At 43.7% G+C, this 9,512-nt stretch overlaps 2 long non-coding RNA genes across 7 annotated transcripts in view; one reads left to right on the top strand and one right to left on the bottom strand.

Moving 5' to 3' along the window:
* The window catches only part of LOC110740986, a 118,971-nt gene that overhangs the window by 53,491 nt on the left and 55,968 nt on the right, over positions 1–9,512 (top strand). The gene's annotated exons all lie outside the window — the stretch shown is intronic.
* Positions 5,982–9,512, bottom strand: part of LOC103876513 — a 47,331-nt gene continuing 43,800 nt past the window's right edge. For 4 of the 5 annotated variants that reach the window (XR_004176718.1, XR_002516449.2, XR_002516447.2 and 1 more), the window contains one exon: positions 5,982–8,740. This is a non-coding gene — a long non-coding RNA (uncharacterized LOC103876513). The remainder of the gene's footprint in view (positions 8,741–9,512) is intronic. The other variant, XR_004176717.1, reaches the window with a different exon arrangement.

The raw sequence follows: 9,512 nt of genomic DNA, 5'->3' as shown, positions 1-9,512 counted from the left end.
AGGAAGCACGTCTTGTACATCTCGTACATCCTGCAGCCAGCTCAGGGGTGGGCTAACAACTATTTCATTATTCTAGATCTACCTCTTCTTGGTTGGTTCCCCAACTTCTGTGTTAATGTTGTATCTCATAGCTGAGCAGAGCACATGACTTATTGTCCCCAAACAGGACATAATTGAAAGTGTGATGGTATTAATAATACTGCAGGACATCAGGCATAAACTCGGATTGTCCTAGGACAAACCAGAATGTAAGGTCGGGCCCAGGCATAACATTTACTGTGCCCAGGAGAGGAGTACAAAAGGAGGCCCATCTATCACATCTAAATATGTAAAAGCCCTACATGAAGCTAAGGAAGTATTAAATAAATATGTCTTCCTGCCACAGTATGGTGGCTTGTGGTGAGCTGGCTGCAGTCCCAGCCCCTGGCCCCATGATCCTGGGTTACCCCCTTTCTTTTTCCTCCCCAGGCATCTTCCCACATCATGAAGGGCCTGGCAGGCTCATGTATAGGCAAACTGGCTCACATTCCAAGCACTGTTTTGGCTCCCCTGAAATAGCTGCTCCGTGGCCACCCACTGAGTGGGAGGCAGGGTCTTTCCTTGGGAAAAGAATTTTGGGGTACCATGTACCCAGAATATAGTCTAGAAGGTAGAGCACCAGCTCTGGATGGACATGACCCTGTAATCTGGTAGGTTCCTCATGCTCTAGGAAAGAGCACGACCAGAGGGCCAGAGTGGTACCCTCTAGATTGTGGGACCCATCAGAGAGCTCCTCTTGTCTGCTTTTATGAACTTAATGGTATCCCCCCAAAATCCGTATGTTGAAGCTATGATCCTCAAAGGGATTATATTTGAAAATAGGGCCTTTAATGGGGTAATTAAATAAAGTTAAATGAGGTCATAAGAATGGGGCCCTAATCCCATAAGCAAGAGGAAAAGATACCAGAGATTCGCACTCTCTCCCTCTCCTTTTCTTTTTCTCTCTCTACACATGTACAGAGAAAAGGCCATGTTAGGACACAGCCAGAGGTGGCTATTTAGGAACCAAGGAGAGAGGTCAGCAGAACCTAACCGTGCTGATACCTTGATCCTGGGCTTCCTTCCAGCCTTCAGAACTGTAAGAAAACACATTTCTGTGGTTTAAGGTCCCCTGTTTGTGGTGTTTGGTTATGGCAGCCCAAGCAAATTAATGCAACTGGGAATGAGTGTGATCCTGTGTATAGTCACGTCAATCTTAAATGGGCTCTAAGTGCCTTCCAAGTGTTAGGAAAATGAGAGAAAGGGCCCTTGAAAAGGAAGGCATAGATCAAGAAAAGAAGAGTGGGAGGTAAAGAAAAAAGGCCATAGATTCTGTAGCACAGTACATTGTTAGGAAGATTGGGGCCCATGCAGCCTTCTTCATTCATTCCTGCATTCATTTAACAAGCACGTGCTACATTCCCACTTGTGCCAGGCATTGTGCAGGGCATTGGAAATGCAGTTTGAAGTATTAGGTTGCTGTTAAAAAAAAATGGCAAGAACTGCATTACCTTTGTACCAGCCTAATACAAAAGGCCTCTGTTCTCTATGGACCTACTTTCTAGTGGGATTCACTGGGTGATGGGGTCAGGATGGCCCAGTAAGTCCTACAGAGGTGGATGAGCAGTGTCCTTTTGGAAAAGCATGCTGGTCCAGGATCGCTTAACCTCATTCTCCAAATGTTCATCTCAGAGGGTGACCCAAGGTCACAGGAGGTCCCTTTGTTGCCTTGGTGATCACCTCTCCCTGGGCACCTGGAGCAATTGAAGGAGGATGGGTGTGATAAACCCTTCCAACATCTGAGCTCAGCTGGGACCCAGATGTGTCTCTGGGTAAAAGAGTAGGACTGGGAGGTCACAGAGAGGTGAGCTCAGACAGGCTGTAATTCTTGGCTCTGGGTGTGAAAAGGTCGGTCAAGACAGCAGCACTTCAGAGGGCAGGTGTGGGATTCCTGAAGGTCCTGAGGTGGGCATAGCTGGCTCCCAATCCCCCACCTGTCAGAAAGTCACTGGACTAGACATTTCCTGGACTCTCTGGCTACTTAATCCACCTGGGATTAGTTAGCCTTGATTTCCCACCAACCTAAGAAGGGTATTTCAGCACTTTCTTGCTTTATTTCAAAAGGAAACAAAGGAAAAACTGGGCTTTCCTCCTCCTCTTCTCCCTCTTCACCTCCTCTCCAAACAGAAGTGGATCTAATTTCTCAAGCTTAGCTCAGTATCTCACACATGGCATTATTTTGAGCCAGGATTTTTAGTAACATGTGGTTCTCAGGGCCTCCACATAAAATCAATCTGATTAGTATTGATCGCCCAAATAATAAAAAATTAGTACTTGTTTACTTTTTTAGGGAGGAATTTTCTTTATTTTCCCCCATCCCACATCTTTTTAATTGTCAACTCTTTTCAAAATTATAAAAGTGCCAGTTGGCCCCCTATCAGAACATGCCTCTGGGTTTTCATGGTTGGAAATTAGGAGTAAAAGAACCTAAATATTTTCAACTGCTGCTTCCAAGTGAGGGAATGGAAGAATAATATGTTCCACTCACACCTCAAACATGAGACCAGCTTTCAAAGGTTCTGGATACTGCTTTGGACTCCTCTTTGAAAATTTTAATCAAGCAACTCTCCCAATTAAAATGATATGGAAAAAAAATCAAAATACTAAAAGAAGAGTCAATCTTGTATTTTACAGCCAGCTTTACCTGGAAGGATAAGCAGCAACCTATGATTCTGAATGGTGTGGTCATCACTTGTGTTCATTTTTAGTCTGTCTGTCTGTCTGTCTGTCTGTCATCTGTCTGTTGTCCTCAATTCTTTGAGTTTATCAAGTAACATTCACCTTCCAGTCTTAAAAGGATCAGTGTAAAAGGGCTATGCAAATGGAGGACATTCTGCTTCTAAAATGGAGGAAAAGATTGGCGTGAGTAAACATATCAACTTATTAGACTGAAAAGGCCTTTTCCACTTTTTCTCAGGAGACTTTCACACTTCTGTGCCCATTACTGCACCCCCTATTTATGCCTGCTCCATAGGACCCACAAAGTCTTTCTCCTGCATGTTCTTGGAGAGTCCTAGGCCGCAACATTTAGCCTTGAATCTTCAAGTGGCCTCCATCCAAGATCCCCACCCTCATATCTGGTTCCCACCCAGTCCCTGTATCTAAAATTAGCCAATGTCCTAGTGTGCACCAGTCTGGTCTTTCTGGCTCTTTGCTCACTCATTGGGTTGGGTTCTTGGCTGGTGATGCAGGAAGCCTTTGGGGCAGAAGTGATCACACCAAACAGTCTTTAGTGATTCCTCAGATTCCTAAGGAGGCCAGGCATGGCACAAATACCAAGTGACTAGAAGTGACTGCTAGCAAGATAATGCCAGAACCAGCTTAGCTGGGGGATTCTGGCCCGGTGTCCCTTTCAAGCCTTTAAACAACTCCTGAAATTCTTCCCCCTCACAGAAGAACCAAAGGAAAAAAGAGAGTGTGGGACTCCTGTTCTTTAAATGTGCTTACTTTCAAAATATATGGCATATATCATTGTTGGTTATCTACCCAATTGGCAAGACTGACTATGTGCTACAAAGCACCAGGCTGAGCAGGATATAAACAAAAAATAGAAAAGCTCATCTCTAATGAACTTTTGCAGAATTTTGCAACCAAAACATCTAGGGGGCAAAATTTATTTTCCCTTTAGTAAAACTTGTAAGTCTAATCTTTTTAAGTTTAGTGTTGTATTTACTTTTAATGTTACATCACTTTTTTTTTCATACCTAGGGTCTCTTAGTGTCTTACTCTAATGCAGTGTATCATGAAAACAGCACAGTGTCAGAGGTTCTTGCAAAACACGGACTAATACCTAGGTGTCTTAGTTGGTTGTGTGACCTTGGTTACATCATGTAACTTCTCTGGGACTTCATTTCTTTTTGTGTCAAATAAAAATTGGTCTCAACTTTCAAAATTCCTTTCAGCTCTAAAGTCCATGATGCTATAATTTTTCAGTAATATGCATTCCTATACATGAACCAGCTGAGGTTTAGAAGTGATAGTCAACTGCTTCTTGCTATCATGGCTGGAAGCCTCAGAAGCCACCGTGGCCCAGAGGGCAGGGATGAAGCTTTGGCATGTGCCTTTGAATGGGTGCTCCTTTGGGATATGGCACACAATTCCATGGCTTTTAAGTGGGATGAGGAGTTCACCTTCCATGAAACAAAAAACTTTCTAGAGCCTAGATGCTTAATACAAACTTTAAACCCATAAGAGACCACCATGTTTCAATGAAAGAGGCTAATGGAAAACAGACGCTGGGCCCACATTTGCACAATCCTGGAATGCCCAGCTCCTTCTCAGATCACCCCTCTGCTCTGTCAGTCATTGAGAAAACCAAAAGGACCTTTCCTGGCTTCCTTTCCACACCCAATCTGCCCACCCCAAAGGAAATCCTGATCAGAGGCCCTGGGCTGAAACCTCCTGGGGAATGTAGTCAAGTCCCACCCAGCAGGTGACCCTTAAGGAGCCTCCAGGCTTTGGTGCCTTGTGACTCCTGGGAAACCTGGGGTCTCTGCGACAGGAGGTTGATTTGTAGAGAATTTTCCACAGTTCTATAAGCATCCCTAATGTCCCTCAGCCATCTGCTTTGCCTGGGGTGGAGAAGGTGAGCAGTCCACAGGAGATGCAAGCAAATGGAAGGGGCAGCTTTGACATTATGTATGTGGTTGGGCAGGAGGAATATAAAGTTTCTGCAGACATTCCAAGAAGGCTCCTAAGAGGAGGTGGGAGTCTGGAAGTATTTTAAAGGATAGGGAAGAAGGCAGCTTGGTAGCTTTGAGATTCAAAGGGAGACTCTCCACAGGCAAAACCAAACTGATTAGATGCCTAAGTGCTAGAGGTTGTGAACTCGGTACCGCCTCCGTAGGTGGTCTCCCTGTTGTGCAAATTACCCATTGACCCCGAGATGAAAGCTGTGGGCTGTGCTGCCCAGGTTGGGGCTGCTGTTACTGCTTCCTTTAGTCCAGGGCCGGAGGCAGCCAGAGACCTCAGCCTGACAAGGAGACCAGGCAGAGCTGAAGAGGAAGAGGTGGTGACAGACTCTCAGAGGGCTGTGTCAGGTCCAGCAAGGCAGGCATGCTGTCCACAAGCCTCCATGCTCCTCCCAAAGACCCTCCAGAACCAGCACTTTTCCCGCCAGATGTTTTGAATCTCCTTCCCTTTCCTAATTGAAGACAGCTTTCCTTTCTGCTTGAGAGGGAATGGGAGGAACATGCCCTGCAGCCCTTTCCCTCCTCTCCTCCCCTCTCCTTCCTCTGGAGTGGGGAAGCTCTTCATTTCCAAGCAAAAGGTGGGGTTACATGGTTCATCCAGCCCCTTCCCAGCAGAAAGCAGTTCTCAGAAAGGAGCCAGCCCCTTTTTCCTGGTAGGAGGAATGTGGTCCACATCTCCCCCACTTCACCTCTCTTCCCTATAGGCACTTACCTCAGTATGATGACAGCAAAGCCCCTTCCCACAGAGAAGCTGTATTTCCCAACAGTCAGCAGGGAAGAATGCCTCAGTGCCCCAGATCAAACATCTTTCCCTGGAGAGCACTGTGGCCAGTTAGAGAAAGTATTCACTTTCCTCGCCAAACAGCGCTGGGACCACCGCATTAGGAATAATCATACTTCAACCCCAGTTAGTCCCGAGGGCAACAAATTAGCATCAGAAATCCTTTCAAGATTCACCAATGGATCTGCACTGCATTTGCCAGCTCTGGTGTTTCTGTCAATGGAGTCTGAAATGCTGTAATTCTGGGAATCATGAGGCAAAGTGAAAGACCCTCACAGAGCACTGTGGAGTCGCACCCTTCCATCTCATCAGTAACCTACATTTGTCAGACCACCCAAGTCTGAGGGTAAAAATAGGATCTCAAGAGCAAATACAAAATTTCTGCAGGAAAATACACTTCTGTTCTATAGAAATTTAAACTCTCTCTCAAATTTCATTCAAGTATGATCCTGGGTTTCTGTCTCCCGTGGTGTCTCCTGGGTAGCCTCGGAGGGTTTCTCACATGTGCTCTGCAAACTGCTGCTCTGGGCTGCCACGTGACATCTGGTGCATTTATCCCCTCCTGCCCTGGCACATTTGCGGTAATGACTCCCAGTCACTGCCGACACTGTCACTGGTGTCTGCTCAAGGCATTCAATCCCTGCCCGTGTCCACTGTCGAGGTCGTTGATGTCAATTGTTGGGCATCCTCATCAATTACTACAGAAGATGCTGGCATCAGTTCTCCAGATGACCTGCATACTAATATCCCAGGCCTTTTTGTTTTTACATTGCTCTCTTGCTGGCACCATAACGTTGTAGTGACCAGCATCAAAAGTAAATAGAATCTTCCCTCTGCTCTAGAACCAGTGACTCCTTGATGCTAACCTCACTCTGGTTTCCTCGTATAACTAAATGCCTGGCAGACCGACACCTTCAGTTCTTCACAGATGTCACATCTCTTCTGAATCCTAGCATCCAGAGAGTTCAATTTCAAGCTGAAACTGATTTATAATTACTACGACCATGGTGGTTAAGAACTTGGGTTTGAATCCGGTTCCACCACTTATTATCTCTGAAACTTAGTTTCCTTATCTGTAAAATACAGATTTTATGAGGCTATTTATGTTGCACTAATTCCTATGTCACAGGGTTGTGTTAAAGGTAATGCATGCAATTTACTTAACCCCATTTTTTTAGATTGCAGTCAGTAAAGGCTATTAAAATTATCACTACTTTATTTTTTTCTTAAAGAAGGAGCTGAGATCAAGAGGAGTGAGGTGACTTATCCAAGATCACATAGCCAATGAGTGGCAAAGCTAAGACAACATATCTCTAGGCATCTGACTCAGACTTCAGCTCTCTTGAATAACAGTGTGTTCCCATAACTCCACAGGTGAGCTTCCACTTGAATTGTATTTGCTTGGTAGTTTTTTAAAATTTAATATCATTGATGAGTCTCCAGCTGAGAGGACTTAGTGACAAATGTAATCGATTGATGAGTTTTTCCTGCCTGCTGCACAGATAAAACCATTCACTGAGACCATGGTATAGAAGTAAAGAGTTTAATGAACACAAGGCTGGCCATAGAGAAGAACTGGAGTTTATCACTCAAGTCAGTCTCCCTAAGAGCTCAGAGGCTAGGCTTTTTATGGAAAATTTGGTGGGCAGGGAGCTAGGGAATGAGTGCTACTGATTGGTTAGGGATGAAATCACAGGAGTGTGAGGAAAACAGTCCTCATTTGCTGAGTCCACCTCTGGGTAGAGGCCATAGGACTGGTTGAGTCATTAGTCTGGGAGGCATCAGTCAGTTGCCAGAATGCAAAAATCTGAAAAACATCTCAAAAGACCGGTCTTAGGTTCTACAATAGTGATGTTATCTACAGGAGCAATTGAGGAAGTCATAACTCTGTGACATTTGGCCACATAACTCCTGAGCAGTAAGGAAGTATAGAAATGATGCCTCCATTTGAGCAGAATTCAGGCCCTTTCCATAATCCTAATCTTGTGGTATTTCCTTAGTCTTACAAAGGTGGTTTCAGAACCCAAACAAGGAAGGGATCTGCTTTAGGGAGAGAATATTATCATCCTTGCCTCAAAGTTAAACTATAAACTAAATTCCTCTGATGGTTAGCTTGGCCTGTGGCTGGGAATGAGCAAGGGAAGCCAGCCCGTGAGGCTAGAAGCAAGATGGAGTTGGTCATGCTAGACTTCTCTCCCTCTCATAATCTTTGCAAAGGCAGTTTCACAAACACAGCTTAAAAAGAAAAAAAAAAAAAAAAAAAAAAAAAGGGCAAGAGATGATGAGAGTCAGACTGCAAATTTCACCGAGGCAGTGGAAATTGTCCACTAGTCATTTGATGATGGCCAGTGTCTTCAGCTCCTTGTTTGAAGTAGGAAGTTAAAAGACAAAGCATGGGTGATTGTTTCTTTATTTAAAGAGACCAAACTTAAAAACCTACAAACGGAAAAGGATTTTGACACATCCAGATCTTAGAGCTGGAACTAGAACCTAGGTCTAATACCCATTTTAATATGATCCAAATCTAGAATATTTTCCTAGGGTTCCAGAGTTAGCCCTTGAGAAGAGACACATTTTTCCACATCAGTCTCATACAAGGTGGACTGGAAGAGCAACCCAGGCTTATCAGGCTTCAGACCAAACACAGGATGCCAGAGGGTAGCCAGGAAGCCTTTACTCTTCAATTCTTCTTACTGTTGAACCTCAAGTGCCAAACCCTTGAGAGGAAAAAAGTTCTTCAGCAGCTGGTTTTACCTTTTAATAAAATAGGTAGTTGGTTTTATGGTGGTAATTTAAGAGAGGCTGGTTAATTCTCTGTTTTTATGGTGGTAATTTAAGAGAGGCTGGTTTATTCTCTGTACTAGCTTTCTATTGCTGCATAACAAATTTCTCTAAAAATGCGTGGCTTAAAACAACAAACATTTATTATCTAAGTTTCTATGGATCAGGAATTTGAAAGCAGCCCTCAAATTCCAGGTGGGTAGTTCTGGCTTGGAGTTTCTGTTGTTGTTGTTGTTCTTGTTGTTAAAGTCAAGATGTCAGCTGAGACTGCAGTCATCTGAAGGCTTGACTGGGGCTGGGTGGGCTGCTTCCAAGATGGCTTCCTCAGATGGCCATAGGCAGGAGGCTGCTTCCTCAAGACATGGAAACAAAGAGTCAGAAGAGATGCTGGTGTCCCCTGGAGGAGTTACTGGGAGAGAAATCGAGGAGGAAACTGTAATGCCTTTTATGACCTAGTCTCAGAAGCCACTCACTGTCATTTCTGCCACATTCTAATCTTTAGGAGCAAGTTACTAAGTTCAGTTCACACTTAAAGAAAGGAGAATTAAGTTCCACCTCTTGAGAAAAGAAATACCAAAGAATTTGTGAAAAACACATTAAAATTATCACCTACTCTATCAACCTAACCTTTATTCGTTTGTTAGAAATTACATCATTAGTGAACCCAAGAGCTAACAAAATAACTTATTTTCATATTCAAACAATTTAAATTTAAATTTAAATTTATGTTAAATGTAAATGTCTGTATAGCACTGACTGGGAGTCAGAGGCTCAGGTTCTATTTTACACTTTGCTTCTGGCACAGCCTTGGGCATGCCACTTCTCCTTCTGGGCCTCAGTTTCCTTTTCTGTAAAATGAGATGCCTGCCTTTTCAACACATGGTCCTGGGAGAACTGGATATCTATGTGCAAAGGAATGAAGTTGGACCCTTACCAGCCCCATGTACAAAAAATTAACTCAAATGGATCAAAACCTAAATATAAGACCTAAAACTATACAACTCTTAGAAGAAAACACAGGGTAAAAGCTTCGTGACACTGGATTTGGCAATGATTTCTTGGATATGACACTAAGGTCACAGGCAACAAAAGAAAAACAGACAAATGGAACTTCATGAACAAATTTTAAAATTATTCATCAAAAGATAATATCAGCAAAGTAAAATGTCAACTAAAAGAAT

Source organism: Papio anubis, chromosome 10, assembly GCF_008728515.1.
Source record: "Papio anubis isolate 15944 chromosome 10, Panubis1.0, whole genome shotgun sequence".
NCBI lineage: Eukaryota > Metazoa > Chordata > Mammalia > Primates > Cercopithecidae > Papio > Papio anubis.
Note: the sequence above shows the minus strand (reverse complement) of the source record. Positions and strands in the feature narration are given on the sequence as shown.